The following is a 21,319-nucleotide window of genomic DNA, read 5'->3' as shown; positions in this document are numbered from 1 at the left end:
TATCCCTATGAAGCTCCATCTGATATACCTGTTTATCCTGAGAAAATATTTCCTCAAAAGAATTGTATTCTCTTCTGCTGTACTTCTGTCCATAAGCTATGTCAATAAAATAATAAAAGTCACAAAATCTCTTCCAGCATTTTAAGACATAGGCTGATTCTCCCTTGTTCCAAAGCATAGCTAAACAAATACAAACCTGTTGCTTTAAAATTTTGGCTTTTTACAGTAATATTGCTCAGACATTGAGATATGCTAACATAGCTTAGTTATGTAGCTATTGTACAGCTTACACAGTATCCAATAAACATATAAAAAAAATTAGGTCTTGTTACTTGCTATTGCTCTGACAAACAGTAGTATGGGATAAACAACATAAATACTTCATGTGTTTGTCATGGCGTTTTTTCAAATTTCACTCGTAGATTTGGACTAGTAATGATCAAAAAACAGTGAGTGTAGGTGGTAGCCTGGCTGGCAACGGAGTTCATACAGACTCTCAAAGAAACCATGTATTTTATAATTTTTCCTCCCACTTTCTAGTTCGCAGTTATAATGAAGGTGTGAAATAAAGAATTAGAGGAAGATATCTCAGTCTGGTAAATTATTGACAACAAAATGAACACCCCATATTGATTACTGAACACTAAATATTAAAATGATTTAGTCACAGTGAAAATAGTTTAGGCTGTGTTTTTTCTTCAGGGTGTTCAGATGATGTATGCACTTCAAACACATGGACTGTTCATAGCTTTTATAATTGGAAGAGAACTGATTTACAGAACAGACCTTTTCACATGAGTTTTCACAGTTTTGCTCCTGGTTCTCTGAGCTGTGGTAAACATCAGAGATCTGAAACAAGATTCTCCTATCACGATTTGAGTCTGCATAGTCAAGAAATAGCACAGCTAAGGAATATCTTATTTTACCTTCCTTCAAGGTTCATTTCAGTCTCTTCCTGGTTATTCAGTCCAGCCAGGTGAGATCTATTTTTACCCTTAATTTGGAGTTTGGTTCACTACTTGGTTTATTCTGGGAGCTTTTTGCACATTGACTCAGTGGGGCACAAAATTTTATCAGATAGCAACTGTTAAGTAAATTTGTGACTGCAGAGTAGTAGGACGGACGCAACAAGGATGGCAGGATACAGAATCATGCAGATTCATAGTCACCGAGTGCAGCGTAAAGCAGAAGACCTTCTGCATAAACTTTTCTCCTCAGAATTTAATGTACATTACACTTCACTGGTTATCAAAGCATGTATGTCAGAGAACTGTCAAACCAATGCGTTTATCCAATGACTAAGTTGTTGTGGTTCACTTCAGAATACAAAATAAGCTTTAAGAGTTACTGAAAGAAGACAAATCTTAAGTGAAAATTTTGTAGTCTCCTGTTTACATTGGTTAGTCTTCAAAACTGAGCCTTTATCACTTGCACCCAATGCTGTGGAGCTGAATGCAGAAAACAGGCACACTGAACAGCTATGTTTTCAGATTGTATGCTAGCAGGCACTTAAACCAAGACATCATGCATAGCAGTTTAAAAATGCAGCAAGCTCAGCTGTTGTCTGTTATGAGACAATGCTTTAGGAATGATTACAAAATAAGTTGTTTGCCAAATTACTGAAGCTGTTTGGAATTTCATGCCAAATTTCTGATCTCCCTTCCATGGTGAATGTTTGATGACAGTTAAAGGATTTAATTTTGGGAGAGTGAGCAGGAAAAAAAAACCTGATATGAAGGCCAAGGCAGAAACAAAGATGATACAGTTGCAGACTTGGTGGCTGGTGTTACCCAGCAGATTTATTCTCCAAACTCAGACATTTCATTTTCACAAGTATCTTTTACCTGTCTTTCTCTTGGTGTACAGGATTAATGGCAACTGCTAACACTTCATATTTGTTTTGCCAAGAGTAGTCCAATAATTCTAAGTTCATCTCTTTTCTAAAACTATTTAATTATAAATTAATTACCAAATTTTCCTTCTTAAAATAAAATGAAATTAAATACTGCAGTGAGTGTAACAAAAGTGATAATGCCAAAAATGAGGTAGAAATGAAAATAAACCTAACAATAGCTTGATGTTATGGACCTGGAGCTGTAAAACTGCTGTTTGGGAAAGAAGATAGGTGGGACTGGAAACATGATACACTACTTTTCTGAGATTAAGTCCAGTGTGTAAGGAAAGGAGATGACAGGTAATTCCATTTTCTCTGCTTTCCAGACACCTGTAAAAAAGACAACAGACTTCAGAGCAGATCATTAGGTTGTCCATAGGACCTCAAAGGGGTTTTTTAACCTAGGTGATTCTGTGGTTTTGTGATCAGAGATGTTGGGGTAAAGGATAGGGAGAGGTTGTGCTCCTGCTTTGCTTCACCAGGGTACTCCCTGTCTCTTGGGCACACCAACAGCTGCTGCTGTGGACAGCATCATTATTTTGCCATCTGATGTCTCCTGCTGGTGAGAGTGTGTAAGCAGACAGCCTTCATAGGAGAAGAAGCCCTGTTGGAGACACATAAATTGCCTCCATCTCCCATCTTCCTCTCCTTCCTTCCCTTCTCACCCTCCTTTCACAGGAACTGAAACTGAGCAGCCAAGGCACCAGCATCTGATGGGATGGAGAATAGCACATTGCTTAATCTGTGAAAACAGCAGTGCAGCTGGTCTGGTCAAACCAGACAGATCATATTTCTCTTTTCCATAATGCCTAGGTTTCAGACCCCATTTATCAAAGTCAGGAAAAGCTCCTTTCAGTCATACCAATGAATCAGTCAACAGAGCTAGCTCTTTCTGCTTCAGTAAAATAACTGCTTGAAAAAACACTTGGGGTTCTCCCTGAAAAAGGGACATCGATAAGTTTTGATAAAGTTTGTGTTGCTTAATATTAAAATACTCTACCATGTTGTGATTATCATTCTTTTGTCTAAGTCATGCAAAGAAAGTCATACTTTTGTATGTCTTTGCCTGTAAGTCAGGCAAAATATGGCATGAATCTCTTGGAGTGTTTATCACAAAACCCCCAAGTGTGCTAAGGTCTTGATATTCAAAATCAAACCCTGGGTGTGAAACACTTCTAACTGAATGTCCTAATTAGTCTGTCAAATATCAACTCTGAGGTGACTCTGCCAGTACTGGTGTCTCGTAGGTTTTCGTTTGTTTGTTTTTTAAAATTTCTGATAAAACCTGGTATTCTGCTTTTTTTTTTTTTTTTCCCCTCTCTTTCTAAATGTACTGTATTCCACTTTAAAAAAAAAAAATCACACAAATGTAAACTGTTCCCGTCTTTATCAGTTCTAAACATTATTTGTATGTGATAACAGGTGCACATCCTGTGGCTGTAGTAGCACAAAGATTGCTCAAGTATAACATACTCAGAGACATAGATCCCATCCTTGTCAGGGGATTGGCAGAAATTCAATAAGGAGACAATTTAGAAAGAGTCCTGATGTCCTTGGGTTAGCAGGTAGTGGTTATAAATTAAAGGTGATATGCTTGGCCAACAAGAAAGAGAGCAGATAACTTCTTGGAGGAGAGCCCAGACAGAACCTCCCCATCTGGTTTATACATAGGATAACAGCAGGGACAGAGCAGTAGGACTTAGTGGGCAATTTCATAATTATGTGAAAATATTACTGGTATCAAAAGATCTTTTAGCAAGCAGTTATACAAAAAAGAATGTCAGAGGATTTTGATCATGAAGTAAGTAAAATAAATTTTTTATGGACTAAACAATCACAAGTTAGGTCTTCTTAACAAAAAATGCTGAAGATCTCTCTCTGACAGAGGAGAAAAACCAAAGAATGTAAAATAGCTATTTCTTGATGTGTTTTTCACATTTCAAAACCAGGCAGGTATATATTGATATTTTATTTTGCAGTGTTTTCTCTTTTTTTTAGGTTATTAAGCAGGTTATGAATAGAAAAGTTAACAAATACTAGAGCAGACGTGATTTTCTCCTCTCTGTCTCACTGCCTGTGAGCTTTCAGGTCAAGGTTGTGTGCATCTGTGAGAAAATGCTATAGTTGGACTCAGGTTACTGAGTTTACTCAGGAGGAATTTTTTTAAATCTGGAGATGGTGATATCTGATAACCTATTATCACAATTCCATTGGTGCCCTAGCAAATTTTGCTGGCCTCTTTGTCACACTGTTGCTGACTGACAACACACTGTGTTAGGTGACCCTGCCTTGGCAGGGTGGTTGGCCTAGATGATCCCCTGAGGTCCCTTCCAGCTCTAGCAATTCTGTGATTCTGTAATGCTTTTCACTAAAGAACAGTTTTCAGGGCTTGCAATTCCTAGATCTTGATGTTTAAATGCCAAATTATGATTTAACATACTTACTCTGTGAGAAAGCTGTAATTTAAAAATGTGAGAAAATGTACAGTTAGGGATCTTAAGGATACACTTCTCAGATGCCCTAATTGCATAAACTCCTTCTTTCATGTGTTTTTTAAAGCAAAATAACAATTTTCATGATTGCAAGTGCCCTGACAAATGCTTAGGTTTGCCTACAGAGCCTACATACTAGTGGGGCTGAGAATGAATAAGTTGCCTGACCAGACATCCCATCACAGCCTGATTATGGCTGAGCCTGTCATGGGGCTTGATCTGATAAGATTTCTTGGAGAGGCACTGTGCAGATGACACCACCAATAAGTCATAAGTGTGTTACCAGACACAGTGGCTTTCCTTTCTGCAGTGTCTAGTTGTAGACAAGTGCATTCCCAAAAAAAGGAAAGATATAACCCTCTCCCAGGCATTTTCAGGGAGCAGAACTCTTCTGCTCATCTAGGTGTGGTTTACAGGTATCAGGCCACACAGTATTTTTTCTTATCCCTCTTTGAGCCAATCTTTTTCAGAAGGTGCATTATGAGCAAGGTGAAGTAGGCAATCCCTCTGCTCACACATAGCATTTGGTCACTATCCAGTCTTTACATGGACAAACTGCTACCATGACACCACCTCTACAGAAGCACAGAGGAAATACAACAGCAGCCCACAAAGACAGCCCTAGCTTTTGCAGCAAGGGCTCTGGATCACACCTGGAACCCCTCTGACAGGTAGAAAATGAACACAGAGCATCTGCTTAACTGGTACATCTCTAACCCTATGTCTGAGGAACTGTTTCCTAAAAGATGAGAATTTTCTCTCCTCTTGCCTTCCGAGAAAGTGAAACAGCAATTCCTGCTTAATTCTTTGAAAGTGAGGTGATGGCAGTCACAGTCGCAGAGGGGTTTTGGCAATTGTTGGAAGATCCAGCTCTACAGAGACAGGGCAACTGAGAGGCACTTTAAAAGATTTTATTGCATTATCAGTCTCATAGAAGGGTGAGGCATTTAAGGTGTTAATTCAACACCATCACATCAGAAGGCAACTTATTTCCTGCTTACAATACCTTGTAAATGTTTTCCAGCCTATTGGCTTTTGTCACTCAGTGCTGCTAATACTTCTAACACCAATCACCTGTTTTACCCCACGTGGGCTTGCTCCAATGCATCATTCACAGTTCTGCTTCTCCAAAACATCTGGTCTGTTTGCAAGGCCCTCCATGGCTTGAAACTTTTTCCAGTTCAGTCTCTCTCTCTCAACGTCTTCTTTATTCCATGGCCTAGCTAAGTGAGCAGGCCTTATCTCAGAGTTTGCACACAGATGTACAAGACTATGTGAGCTTTCAGTCAGGCTTTTGAGAATCCTCTACAATTTCATTTCTCAAAGAAAATTGAACACAGGGGATCTTGCCTTCACCTGCATGGGAGGCACTTGAAGTGCAAGGGTTCAAGACTTAGTTCCAGTTCCAACAGCCTCTCTCTGTTGACTAAGCTGGAGGCAACACCACATTAGGAAACAGCTGTTCTAGAACCATTTTTGAGGAAATAAGCTCTTTAACTGTATTGAATAGTGCACCTTTTTCAGCCAACTAGGAACCATTCATAAGCAGTGTCATGGAGTTACTTTACCTTTAAGGGAGTTGGAGTTGCTGGGAAGTGCTTGGAGTCTTTTCTCCTGACCAATTATCGGTCATTGCTGGGAATTGACAGCAGTTTAGGCCATTGAAAAGTAGGATCAACTTGTGAACCCTACCTTAAAATGTAAAAGCAGAGCTCTCTGGGTTCTCTTTGTTTTCTGGCTGTAGAGGGTGGCAGAGCTCCAGGCCTCCCGTCCCTGCCCAGGCCATGCGGCCGGGCGGGGATGGGGCCGGGCCTGCCCCGTCTCCCGGCCGGGAGATGGGGGGGGCCTGGGGAAGGTTTTCCTCGGGCCGGGCCGAGCCGATCTCTGGCTCGGCTGCAGGTTTTGCTGTAACTACATTCACTAGAAACTGCCCAGTGAAGAAAGAGAGAGGCCCTGGACTTGCAGCGGGCTGGAGCAGCGACCACACTCTCCAGAGCAGCTATGAAGAACTTTCCATCGCAGACGGCTCCAGCTCCTGTTCGGCAGAGATCACAGAACCATCTACAAAAGCCTGGGCAAGATCTTAACTCTTTCATTACCCAGATGAGACTTGCGGATTAACCTTTTTATCCAGAGAGAGAGAGAGAGAGATCAACATGAAAAGAGACTTTATAAACTACCAGTGACAGGAAAGAAAAGAAGCTTCAAGAAAGGTAGAGAATTAAGAAGATGCTTTAATTAAGCTGAAATATCTCCCTGTTAAAACTATGGAGATGGACAATGAAGTCTTGAAAAGAACTCCTTTAATTCATGATATAGGATCTAGAGAGGAATAGTGTTCAAAGTGTAAATTTGAGTAAAGAGTAATTATAGTATAGTGAAGTACTGGGAGATTAAAAGCCTTGAGAGGCCATGAGAAAACTGTTGAGAGATTTGAAGCCCTGAGAGGCCATGAGAAAACTGTTTTCTGGTGAAGCTCACAGAAACAGATGAAGAAGACTTTTTTCGCTTTTGAATAACTTATCCTTAAAAATGCTATCTCTAGACTCATGGCCCATACACACACTTCAGAGTGATGTGAGAATGGGAGGAGTGAACTCTAATAATAGCAGCTCTAGACAGCTAACATTAAGGCAATAGAAAACTATAACAAAAATAGTTTTCTTGTGAGAAACTCCATAAATTAACAGGAAGAAACTTCTGTTTCTCTATAAAGATTGGTAAAAAGACTAGCAAGAATTGGGACTGTTTTAACCATCAGAGTTCCAGAGTTTTTGTCTCTGTTGTCATGTGAACAAGGGAATAGTGGGTAGATAGGGGATGGAAGGGTTTTTCTGGAAGTTTATTCTAGTGTTCTTATTATTGTGGTTTGTCAATAAACTTTCTTTTTTTTTCCCTTTTAAGTTGTATGCCTGTTTTGCTCTTATTCTAATCCATATCTCACAGCAAGAAGTAAGTAATTTTCTTAGTTAGTAGTTTAAAACCACGACAAGCAGGTATTAAAAAGTCCATATTGGCAACATAGGGCTGGGTTCATTGGGAAGTTAACAGTGGTGAAAAGGGTCCCAGAAAATGTATGATCTGCCCCAATATACCAAGACGAATACTCTTTCTAGGCAATCATCTGCAACTGCAAAATACTCAGTAATATTTTTCCTTCTATTTCATTTATTCATGTCCTTCAATTTAGAGAAAAAAAGATGAAGTTGGGAAAAATAAGGATGACTATATGGAGGAACAAAAAACATTGCTATTTTAAAACCTGAGCTATCTGCTTCTGTGCCCAGGAAGCATGTAGGGAACTAGTCTTCTTGCAAAATGGTCAGCTCTGAGCCCTGCTGATGGGGTAGCAGGTGCTGTAATAAACAACAATAAATGTAGTGGTAACTGGAATTGTTCAACAAACTACTGAGAAAAGAGACTAAATGAAAAGAAAAAAACCTGAAAAAAATTGAAAATAAGAAAAAAAAAAGGAAAAATTACAATATGGTGCTCTGTCTTTCATTAGCTTACAGAGATCTTTCCTTTTCATGGAGTTGGGGAAGAACACAGAATGTGTTCCAATCTCACCTGGTGAGAGTGCTGAGTAGCAGCACCTTACTAGAGAAAGACATACACCCGAATACACTGTGCTAGTGAAATCATGTTACAAGGATGTGTAAACATGGTTTCTTTTGACGTATCAGGAGGCATTTAACATAGAACTTAAATATCTTTTGAGTCAGAAAACAAGTTTTTGAAAGAGCTGATTCCAGAGCTGGTTTTCTGCATTCCTGTACATTTCACTTCTTATGTTTGTTTTGATTTCTGGAAAATTTCTGAGGACCACTACAGCTTTAAGCAAAAGATCCTAAAGAGAGCCTAAATTTGAATTCAGTTAATGGAATTTCTCTTAGACTGCTGCAGTATAGAGTAATGTTTTGTTTTCTTGTCTTCTATGGCCTGTTGTAGTTTTACATCTTTCTGTAATTAAGTCAAAAAGGTCTAGCCTTCCACACCTATCAGTCATATTTTTTTTATGTATTTGGTTTATTTATATACTAGCTTTAAATATATTCCAAGTGATAACTGGTTGGATATAGGTGTCAGAGCTTCTGCAGATTATCTGTTTCAGGTTGAAATCCAATGCCTTATGGCTGTTTGCAGTACAAGTAAATCACAAGTATTTTAGCAGACTATAGTGTTGACTGTATCTAGAAGTTTAAACTTCTGTTGTTTACTCACCTAAAATTTTAGATGAAATTAATTTTTTTTGTACTATTTCTGAATATTTTTACTCAAATGATGAAGTAGTCTCTAGGCAACTGATACCTTCATCATTCAATCTGCTTCACATTCTGAAATAAGTTTTGTTGTATGCTTAGTCTCTGCAGGTAATGTCCTTCTTTCTATCTTCTCAGCATTTATGTGTTTCATTTTTATAAGACTGGGTAATAGTAAAATAATATTTTCAACTTAAAATATGTAACTGTGAAAAATAAGAATTGATCTCTTTTAAATGTAGCTAGCATATTGTGTGTCAGATGATGCAAATGTTCACTACAGTGAACATTTAGAGAATAGGGCTTTTGCTAACCAACTCAAAATACAGAGGAATAGGTTAAAATAGCGTGATATTACACTAAAGTGGCTGGTACTACAAAGAACAGTGATTTACTGTAATAAAGGAGAGATCAGTTGTTATTCCATATACATTGATTTTTTTTTTTTATTGAGATGACTTGTAAAAACAGGAGACTTATGTTTATTTCCTGACTCAATTTTCTGGATGCCACTAAGTATGTCCATCATGTATTCATTCATTCATTCATTCATTCATTCATTCATTCATTCACTCATTCATTCATTCACTCATTCAGAGATGCTGTCAACATATTCCAGGGGCAACAGGTAATACAGTAGTAAATGCCAAACCAAATTGCTATCTACATATTCAGTTCTACTCATCTATGTGTAAATCACAATGCTTGAGATTATACTGTGGACAAAGTTGTGCTTGTGATCAAGCGAGTGCACTGAGATCCTTGGCTCCTTGGACTCCTCCCATTACTTTACCAGGGACTGGAGTAAGACTAGTGGTCCATTAGTTTCCTGGGTCCTCCTCAGGGCCCTGCTTGAAGCTGAGTGTGACATTAAGCCTCTTCCAGTCATAAGGAATATGCACTATTCTCCACCGTTTTTCAAATATTATAGATAATGGCTCTGCAACACTATCAGGTATTTCTCTGCATGCCTTGGTGTGGGGATTACATTCAGGCCCAGAGATTTTTGTGGGCTGAAACCCTGCAAGAGGCTGAAGATTGACCCTTCCTCCACTACTAGGGGGGTCAACAACGTGGTCAAAGATGTGTTTGTGATCAAGTAAGTTCATTGAGATCCTTGGATAGGTCCCAGGTACAGCCGTGAGTATTCTGCAATATCCTTAGAACTTCTGAAGGAGAGACTGACTTCACAGGAGGAAAAATATCTTCCCAGCACCTGAATTTCAGAGTTAATTGTTAATTGAGTAAGTGATTCTCAAATGTTTGGATCTATCTGTAGGTCTCTGTACTGTATGAAAAATTTCAGCATGTTTGATGGTATGAAGATGAATGCAAAAGGAATTTTTAGGGACACTGGAAGTGTTTGCTAATGAGAATCCATTGCATACAACAACTGAAAGTATCTGATTCTAGAAACTTTATGACACTGCACATCATTGATTACTGCACATGCTTCTTTTTTCACATTTCCAGTGGTGGTGAGGCTATTGTTTTCTATGATGTATATTAGTCCTCATTGCAGTACTTGTATCTGTAGTTACACAACTACACTGCACACAAAATTCAAGGCATGTTAAACCTTTCAATAAAAGGTATGTTTAGTAAGGCAGTGAAGTCAGTTTAGTTTAAGGTAACCCTCCTCCTGGTTTTGTGTCCAAGATTTTTTTCTATTCATAGTGGTTTTGTTTCAACAAAAAAAAATCCTGTGTATCAGCAAAAAGGTTCTCCACAGTTGCAATTCTCATCAAAATGTTAGCTGAGGTGAGCAATGAATACAAGTGTGTGTCAGCCCAAGCAACGGCAGAGGATCCTGTTAAACTAAAAAAGAGATTATGACAAGTTTGTGGCTGAGTTATTGGGAATTTCAGCAACACTTACAGGTGTCTTTGAGGCTTTTAGATGTGACAAGGGTCTATGCTAGACTTCTGATAGTCAAGGAGGAGCAAAGAATTTGAAATGACATAACAGCTCATGAAGATCATGCTGCCAACCAAACAACTCCCCACCAAAACACAGGCTTATCCTTTGTCATGGTTTACAAAGGAAAACTTCATATTCCAGACTGTTTGGTACCCAACTGTTTGTGTTACTTAGTGATGGCACTACCAGAATATACATCACTACCAAATGATCTTTCATAATTATATGACTTCAATAAATATTTTCTGATGTTAATTCGTTTCTTTGTGCTGATTATTCTGAAACTCACATCCTAGATTCTGATCTTCTCTAGAGAAGGAAGAATAATGCATGTGTCTTAAGCATGCGTAAGAGAATAGTGAAACTGGTAGAAATTGATTTGGTACTGTTCTGAAATCAAGCTAAGAAACAAACATGGACTTTTATTTCATCCTCATATTTCCTTGAGGAATTGATCTATTCTGAAAGGGGCGGAGAGGGAAGGGAGAGGACCTTGTGACTATCTCATCCCTAATGTCTCATTCCTGTGCTCTTGGTCTGTTTCTCAAGGACTCATAGTAGAGAAAATGATTCACCAGATCTTTCATGAAAAGTAGCATTTAAGTCACGATAATGTCTAAGCAATGCTGAGGTATTCAGACAACTGTGCAGCAGCTGGCAACTAGTTTTATTTAATCAGGAAATAATAATTTTTACACGAATTATAGATCACTTAAAAATTCTCATATGATCCTCTTTAAGTTTTGTGTCAACTTTAAATTCAGTGCTAATAGTTTAAAAACCTGATTATAGTTGCCACTAAATGGGTTACTACTGTTTCTGTATTCCACTATTGTGTGAAACTACCCTCATAAGCAAAAGAGGTTTTAATCTAGCATGGTTATATTCATAACTTGAAATAACAAAAAAATAATGAGATAAAATTTCAGTGCTGCTATTTTGGTATGACACATTTTTCTTTGCAAACCTGACTTTCAGTGCAGTCATTGGTCAGAGAATATGCAACAGCACAGTATTTCATGCAATTAGGCCCTGTCTCAACATAATTAAACTACCCAGCATTACAAGTATTTAGCAAGACTGAAAAAGAATATTTCTTATCCTGGAAAGGACTCACCAGCTTAAACAATTTTGGAAAATAGACAAAATTCCCTATCTACACAGTTTTCCTGCTGTTTGCTCTGAAATTGCCTACTATTTGCAGTGAAATTAGACTGGGGAGGAGGGTGTTGCATTATCATCTCACTTCTGAGATTCATATATGTCACTGAACACCTTTCAAGTAAAATGACAGAAGGCCATCACCTTAAGCTGTTTAATTAAATTGGGAAAATAAAAGGAAAAAATTGGGTGGATTTATGTTGGGAAGAATATTATATGAATACTGTATTTTTAGTAGTATTTTTCTGCACCAAGCTCCTATGACAGATTTGTTGCTTTAGAGAACATTTGAGAAAATGAATACTTTGTCAACAAATGACTTCACATTCTGTTGGGGAAGATGTTTCTTGTGCAAAATTTAGTAAGTATTACTTAGGGTATTTATAAAAAAAATGCTTCAGTAGAAGAACAAAGCACTGTAAAGTTATGGCGTATTCAGTATCTGCAGTACAAAAATGAGAGCAAGCCAAATTCCAGCAGTCCAAGTCATTGGCTTTGTCAGACAGAGAGATCTTAACAATATATTAGCAGTATTCAGCTCTAAATAATCATGTAGCTGAAAGTAAATGCCAGAAAAATGGAATTTACTTGCATCTAATATTACCACTATACAGGTTAACTTACTGTGATATACATCAAACAGGTCAGTTTACCTACCTTTTTTTTAATTTACTGCTACACAATTTGCTCTAACCTAGTATGATTTATACCAGCTGCTTAATCACATGGGAGTGTACCTGCCGTTGAAATAACAGCATTACCACCTGCTGATTGAGGCCTTTCCTATGTCATCCATTACATTTTGCCATTTATTTACTGGTCCTCAGCCAAAATCGTGCAGAATTTTGCCACAGTTGTTTTTTTTTTTTTTTTTGTAACATAGTCTCAGTTTTATGATTCTGGAATTTGTCCTAAATTTCCAAAAATAAATATACTTAGTGTGAAGAGTTTGGAGGGTTTTTTTAAATTTATTTATTTGATTTTTTTTTTTTTTGTTACGCATATTTCCTAAAATTACAGCATCTTCTATGTGGAACATCTGAACCACTCAAACAGACCAATGTATATCCTAGTTTTATTTTGTAATTTAGTTTACTGCATTAAATGGTAGACTTATACTGTAAGAATCTGCTCAAGTGGTGATGAGGTTGCTGGAGTGCAACCAGTACATTCATTAATAAGTGAACTTGCTTGATGTCCTAAGAATTGTTATTTATTCTTATAACTTAGCTATGGAAACTCACCTGTAAAACATAAATAATTTAGCTTTTTTAATTATGTGTCTGCTACAACAAAACATTGACTCTAAAATTTTCAACCTTATTGGCAGTCAATTTGTGGAGGAACTACAACACATCAGTGTCCAAAAAACAAAGTTTCACTTTCAGAAGGGCCATTCATAATGAATGTAATAGGTTTTAGTGTTACTTCCAGTGGGAGTAGGCATCTTCTTGAAGACTAATGAAGCAGAAAGCTGAGCAGAAGGTAGAAAGTAAGTTTATTTCCTGTGACTTTGTGTGTCTGAAAATACTGTCCTGATGCTCTAGATGAATGAGTGATGCTCAGCACATAGCTATGCACAACAAACAGTTCAGTGGGTAATATCCATGGCAGTGCAGAAAGCATGAGAAGTCAGAAACAGAAGTTAAAAATAATTTGAGAAAAGAGTAAGCTTCAGAATGCTGCACGCCTGGGATACTGTCAAGACACCAGGTCTCAGTGTAGCAATATGAAATGGAATAGACTAGCTTGTGATGGGAAGAAGCTCTTCCCATTCTTTAAAGGTAAAATATTTCAAATCATATTATTTACACTAAATATGACAGTTTATTTTCAAAAGGTCCTTTGGAGATGAGCTCCAGACCTAGTGGAGACATTCTAATGAACTCGATACATGTTCAACTTCTCTTAGGGATATTGGACCGAGACCACAGAAATGCATGTAAGTGCTTTTGTCAAGATCCTTACCTGAGTGCAAGGGAAAGGGAGTGAGGTATTTGCACTGCCTGTTTCTCCTTAAGTGGTGTGGCTGAAGCCATTGAACAGGAAACCATTACTCCAGAGCAGCTGATGTCTGTCTATCATGGCAAGGGGCTGAGCAGTGTCAGTTGTTTCATTGTGCTAACTGCTATATTAACATCCTCAGTTTGGCATACAATGGGGAATCCCAAAGACAAAGAGTGAATACAGTAATAAATACAACGAAGTTAATTGGACATCTCTAGTAAGAAGTGATTATAACTACACTGTCCAGATTAAAAAAAAGGATAATTCCACTTGCCTATGCAATACCACCACAGGAGGAATATATCTCTCTTCAGTATCCAAATTTGAGTGGAAATCATTGCACTTAGATTATCCTGGGTTAACACTGTCAACATAATCATTGGGGAATAGATGAAGCTTTGCAGGAAACCTAATATGCGTGAGATGAAATCAATAAAATTCTCTCAAATAAACAAAGACTTCTGAGGAACTAAGCACTTTGAAGGAGGATTGATGATCATAGTACTTGCAACAATTACACCCTTTAAATCCAGCTGCTGATTTTGAACAGAATCATCAAGTATTCCAAAGACTCTTTCAGTTTCTTGTGCAAACTATGTAAAAGATGGTAAGAGGATAACCCAAGAAAATATTAGATGGTTGTATTCAAAGTGACCAAATGCAGCTGACACAATAGAAGAAAGCAAATCCATCCAGAGGAATGTGGGCTTATGGGAATCTCAAGAAATTCTTCACATCATGCTGTAAGGTGCTGCACCTGATAGGGGAATCCTGTAAGTACAGACTGAGAGAGGAAGTCACTGAGAACAGCTCTGAGGGTAAAGATCCAGAGGTTCTGGTGGATGACAGTAGGTCCTGAGGCAGTGTTGTACACTCATAGCTCAGAAAGCCAACTGCATCTTGGGCTGCATCAAAGCAGCATTTCCACGGTGCTATGGGAGGGCATTCAGTCCTTCTGCTCTCCTCTGGTGAGAGCCCACCACGAGTGTGGCATCCAGCTCTGGAATCCCTGACATAATAAAGATGTAAAACTATTAGAATGGTAGGATGTAGAACTGTTAGAGGGCCACAAAGATGATCAGAGGTCTGAAAAACCTCTGTGAAGACAGGCTGAGACAGATGGGGTTGTTCAGCCTGGAGAAGAAAGGATCCAGGGAGAGCTTACAGCACCTTCCAGTATAAAAAGGAGGTTCATAAAAAAAGGATTACTTTTTGCAAATGAATATAGGATAAGTGGGAATGGTTTTAAACTAAAAAAAGGAGATTAGATATAAGGATGAAATTTTTCACAGTGAGAGTGGTGAGGCACTGGTTGCCCAGAGAAGTGGGTGCCCCATCCCTGGAATTGTTTGAGGTCAGGTTAGTGGGGTCCTGAGCAACCTGACATCCACGAGTGAGTGGCATCCATGCCCATGGAGGGAGGATTCGAGATAGATGATCTCCAAGATTGCTTCCAACCCAAACTATTCTATGATTCAATGTTCAGTTGATGTTCCTTGCTTTCAACAAAGACGTACTGAACCAGCTTGAATGTGTTCTTTAGGAAGATTTTTAAAGGGACTGTTTATTTATCCATTGAGTGAACCTTAGGTGCACAGTATCTTCTAGATCTGAACAGTGTCATTGACAGTAACTTCCAGAATTCATAAACTTTAAGATTTATTTAGACTTTTTCTGAACTGTAACAAATTCAGGAGTGTGATCAATGAGACTGTATACAAAGTACCAAGACAATAACCACTTTTAGATACTTTCTGTCTTTACAGAAATATCTGTAATACATATCTGCTTATGAGTGGTGAGTAAATGTTCACGAAAACAACTACGCTCATTAACATTTAGTCCCTAAATGAGTGTGGTCTCAGAGCTAAAGAAATCTGTACCACTATTCTGGTCTGTTTTTAAAAGACAGCCTGAACCAGACAGGGAATGTGATATGTTAGGATTTTATCTCTTGTGCTCTGGGGAATAAAATGCATCTGGGAGTTGTTTCTCCCATTTGATGGAAAGGAAATATTAATGACTAGGTCAGAGTCTCTGAAAAATTGATTCCATTTAGCTGGCCTAGCACAGATAGCACTTTAGCAAAGTGTTACATTAATAATCTATCCTTTTAGCCTTCCTGTTTTCTTGTGGAGTCAGGTGCCACTGTTTACCTATTACTTTAAACAAAAGTAGTTAAGCAATGGTTCAGTGATTTGACTTCACAATCCGGACTTCGGTGTTTCTTTCCTGGGCTGAATTGACTAAGTTGCTAAACTTTTTTTGTCTATTGAAACAAGATCAGGACCTAGCTTCAAGTGTCTCAACCTTTATGAAACTGCTCAGTGATGAAAGTAGAGAATTTCTATCTGTTTCCAGATGACTCTTCAGCAAAAAAACCTACCTAATAGGTTATCTATTAGGTTATCTAGGCATCTATGTGAGTAAATGAACATCTCTTGCAAGTTACAGGTTTGACTTGTCAGGCAATACATGAAGACTTGTAACTTGGACTGTAATAGAGAAGGTTTTTCATGGATCCACTGTATTACTACAGATCATTCTACTGCCTCATCTATATTTTACTGCCTGTTGCCTCGGAGGAGGCAAGGCGACCCGGTTTGAGAAAGACACGATGGCAAAACATACAGGCCTGTTGGGCTATTCACACACGCACACCAATGTGGTGGATGGCGAAAAGCATTTATTTCCAGTTTGCACGGCTTTATATAACCACGGTATGCTTCTGTCACTACCGCATTGCTACAGGTTAGCGAACTTGGAGAGGAAGGGGCCCTGCCTTCCCGTACATTGTGAGATCTTCCGGTTGGTTTCTCTCTGTCTAACCGCATTTCCCTCCTCTCCATGAACAAAACTTTATAACTGTGTTACTTTTGTATTAGCGATAAACTGCAACCTTGTTAATAGCAAACGTTAGACCTAACTATGGCATATTAGTTTTCTCATAACAACACTCTAAACAAACTATTATGCTAAATTAGGCTGTCTTTGTTCTAGGTACAAAATGTCAATTTTGCCCAAGCGGGTTTTAACAAACTGGGCTAACTTGTTAAGGAGACAGGGACCAAATATGAGCGTGAGCACAATACCTATAACTGGTCATGCTAAAGTGAATATAAGAGTAACAATCCAGGGAGACTGGTTAAATATCGAGTCAAACCAGCTTTGCTGGGAGCATTGTCTGCTACGTTGTTCAAGTCTTTGCTGAAGCTCTGCCATGGATTGCTTAATTGGTCCAGAATAATTAGCGTAAAAACAACACTTTTTGTCTAAAGCAGCACACAGACCTCCTTGGTGCATAAGTAGGATATCTAGTCCGCGTCTATTCTGCAGCACAACTTCAGCAAGGGAATTGAGGGATTGCTCTAAGTTAGAGATAGACTCTTGGATTCTGTGTAAGTCTTCATCAACAGTTGTTTGCAATTGGGCTAGATCTTGGTTTTGAGTCACCAGTGCTGAGACACCTGTCGCTGCGCCCGTTGCTCCTCGGCCTAAGAGTATGGCAAGGCTAACGGTGGTAATGAGTTCTTGTTTTTGGCACGGAAAACCTCCTTCTTGGAGGTAAAGCACTTCACCATTGTAAAAATACAGGATCCTAGGGAACACAAAAAACTTGAACACAAAAATCGTTAGCTTCATTAAAATGTTTGATGGAAATACACGGGGTAATACCTGTGGAGCTACAGGCCCAGATTCCTGAGGTTGCTGGAACTACCCAGGACTCGGTCTTACCCAGACTAACGGAAGTGTTACAAATTTCTTTATGGTGTTGTATTGTTTGTTGCCTATACAAATACCTTTACCAGAAACTTGCTCTAATGTAATTCCCTTGTGAAGGGTATTCCATAAACTTCGCTTGAGGTTGCTTTCTTTGGAGTAGCTGAACATGGCGTTAAGGGCTACCTCTTCATAAAAGGCCGGGTTGGCGTCATAGCAAAGCCAACAAGAACGGGTAACATCTGGCTTTGTTGCATTCAACGACAAAAGCGCAGCATTTAGCATACGGTGAAAAAGAGCGTTAGAAGTTAGTTCAAGCGCACTATGAAACACTGGTGTAACACTAGTGAAGCTAGGCATGGGACTGCTATTTATACGATTGTATTGTTGGGCTACAACTTGGTTGGGCCCAAGAGCGGTATGGTGTGGTGGTGAAGTTGTGATAATTTGAACGATCGTGTTTGGGTCTACATCCCAGCTATGGAGAAATACTGACCACTTTTGTCCTAGCAACCAGCTGGTGTCTTGAGGTTGCAGGACTGTTACATTTAGGTGGGAACAGCTTCCTTTAACAGCGATCATTCCGCTCTTACCAAATATGGGCCGCTTGCAGTCTTTGGGCCAAAACCTCACATCTAGAAGTCTGTCTCTTTTTGCTGGTGCCCACTGGTTACTGGTATCGATGGCTTCACAGCCCCAATACCCACAAAACCCATACCCGGGGTAGGTGCAGTAGCTTTTACCAGGGTTGACACTGGGGCACCAGTATGTTCCCCAATTAATGTAAGAAAAAGGTTTTCCCCGATTAGGATCAATTCCTATTCCATCAGAGTTAAATATTTCACTAATGTGAACAATGAAACTATGAGTGTTAGACACAGTTTGCGCAATTACTCTACCATCCAAGGGATTGCGAAGTGTCCAGGCGCATGGTCGGTAGGGATGCGCATCCAGTTCTCCTTGTCCGACGTGAGGCAGGTTTAGAAACAGGAAAACACAAAAGCACAGACGTTGTTGTAAAATTGTCGGTGTCCATGTTGAGGGCAAGAAGAGAGTTCGATGAGGAGGATTACAGTGGCAGACCTGTCAAAAGAAACTCCGAGGTTTCATTAGTTAGGTTATGCAATACAGGCTTTATTGATTTTAAAGAACACCATTTAATAATGTTGTCTTTTTCTACTTCTGCATACCCCCGACCTGTTAGGACTAATTTCCATCCTGGTTCCCAAATTCCCAATTCATTCTTAATATTAACTGGTGGACCTTCTTTCAGTGCTTCAGTGGCCCAGTGCTTTTGAGAAGGGGCCCATGCTTGATCTCCCCTGGGAAATTGGTTCAGCGCTAGCATGGCGGTGGCTAGCAGATGTGGCTGTTCTGGCGGAGGGATGTTATTGAAAAACCCTTCTGCTTTGGCTAAGGTTTCTAACTTAGATTTTAAAGTTTGGTTCGCTCTTTCTACGATGGCTTGTCCTGTACTATTGTATGTAATGCACTGCTTTAGGGTAATGTTCCACTTAGTAGCAAACTCTTGGGTTGACTTGGCAATAAAGTTTGTGCCATTGTCCGTTTTGATTTGTTTTGGAATGCTGAGCCATGCCATAGCTGTTAACCAGTGTTGAATCATCGCCTTAGAACTCGTCTTCGCGTGCTGGGTTGCAACGATCATGCCGCTGTATGTGTCAACTGTTACAGCAAGCCAAGCTTGTGGTTTTAATATTTGGCAGAGGGTGAAGTCTGTTTGCCAAATCTCGGAGGCCTTGAGGCTTCTGGGGTTGATCCCACTGGACCACAAAAGTGCTTTTTGACAGCGGGGACAAGTGGCCACTATGTGCCTAGCGTCTGCTATTGAGATGTTGCATTTTTTGACAAGTGCTTTGGCTCCAACATGGAGTGACTCATGCAGCTGCTGTGCGTCTTGTAAAGTCCAAAGCTCCTTTGCTGCAGCATCAGCCTTGTCGTTGCCATTTTGAAAAATCCCTTAACAGGGTTATGGCTTTTGACGTGTATCACAGCTACGGTGCTTTGATGTGAGGAAAGTGCTTCTTCTATCATTGCAGCAGCAGAGGATGTTGAAATGCCTGGTCCAGACATCACCTGACAGAGCCTGGCAATGAACACGGAGTCTGTTACAACGTTAAGGTGCTCTGATTGGAACAACCCGCATGCCAACACCACAGTGGAGGCTTCTAGAAGTTGGACAGACAGCGACTTGTCTCTCATTTTCACGCATTGCCATTGTTCTTGTGTCCGCCACACCACTGCTGCAGTAGAGGTGGCTGAGGATGCATCGGTGAAAACAGCTGGTCCAGGGAGCGGTCGGTCCATGAACTTCTGTGGGAGGTCGATGTCTGCTATCACTAGCAGCTGAGTCCACAGAGGTTTCGCAGCGTAGCAAAGCTCTCCTGCAAATCCAAAAAGGGCCAGAGCAAGATATTCTGAGATTGCTACTGACGACGTTGGAATCTGCTTCCGGAAGAGCAAATATATTTTTGCAGGCTCGAAACCTAGGTGGCTCAGGGCAAGCTTCATGATGAGGTTTCCGAGGCATTCCACTCCCAGGGTGAACACGCGTGAGGCTCTTTCAAGAGTTACCCATTGTACTGGTTGCGCTTTATCGGGAGGTCCTTGTGCCAATGCTCCTACTCCCCCCTCTCTGGTAAAATTTACGTATAGGTCTAAAGATAGACTTGGGTTCCATCTAGAAAGAACTGTCGTGGACAACTGCCGTTTGATGAAATCGAGTGAGCGCATGGCTACGTTTGAGAGGGTCTTATGCTCCCATGGATGCTTGCCTTGAAGGAGCGCGTACAGCAGAGAGATGACTTCTGGTGGGATGAGGACGACATTGTGTAGCCATTGTAAGGATCCTACTAGCTGTTGTGTGTCATGCAGCATCTTGAGATCGCGGCAAATCTTGACTGTTGGGGGTGTCACATAGGAGCTGGTGATTTTTACGCCTAGGAATGTGACAGAAGGACCTTTCTTTATTTTTGCCTTTGCTATTTCAAAGCCGTTGGTCTTTAAAACTTCAGAAATGGCTAACACAAGATTGTCTACATGGTCTAGCGTTGGCGCTGCAACAAGGGTGTCATCCATATATTGGATGATAGTGGCTTCTGTGTTCATGGATCAAATAGGTGCTAGGGCTCGGCTTACAATGATTTGGCATATGGTAGGAGAGTTGACCATTCCCTGGGGAAGGACTGCCCAGTGGAAGTGCAAATTAGGCTGCTGACTGTTAGGGAATACTACAGAAAAGGCAAATCGCTCTTTATCTTGGCCATGTAGGGGAATGGAAAAGAAGCAGTCTTTAATATCAAGTACTGCACATGGTTGATCTGTTGGGACAAAAGAGTTAGCAGGTAGCTGAGTTTGTACTGAACCCATGGGTTGAATTTTTTTGTTGACAGCGCGCAGGTCGTAGAGCAGACAAAAGCCTTCGCTGCTGCGTTTAGGTATTACGGACACTGCTGTGTTCCACGGAGAGGTAGATGGTTCAATGTGTCCTCTTTCTAACTCTTGCTGGAATAATTGTAAAAGGATTGACATTCGAGGCTCAGGGATGGGCCACTGCTCAACCCACACTGGGTCGGACGACTTCCAGGTTAACTTGATTGGGGGTGGTGGGTATGCTGCAGTGGCCCTTAGGGTAAATTTGTCATCCTGACTCTTAGCTGTGATAGGGTATCCCATCCTAACAGAGGTAGGACATTTGATAGGACATAAACATAAAGGTCTACAGTCTTTTCAGGCCTTTCTTCAGTATGCAAAGTTATTGCCATGAGTTCTATGCTCCTTCTGGCGACTGAGACTCCTCCGACTCCACCGACGGTTGGAGCTTCTCCTACCTTCCAGCTTGGAGG

This window comes from Cyanistes caeruleus, chromosome Z (genome assembly GCF_971803275.1).
Source record: "Cyanistes caeruleus chromosome Z, bCyaCae1.hap1.1, whole genome shotgun sequence".
Lineage (NCBI taxonomy): Eukaryota > Metazoa > Chordata > Aves > Passeriformes > Paridae > Cyanistes > Cyanistes caeruleus.
The sequence above is the reverse complement of the archived record's forward strand: the minus strand, read 5'-3'. Positions refer to the sequence as shown.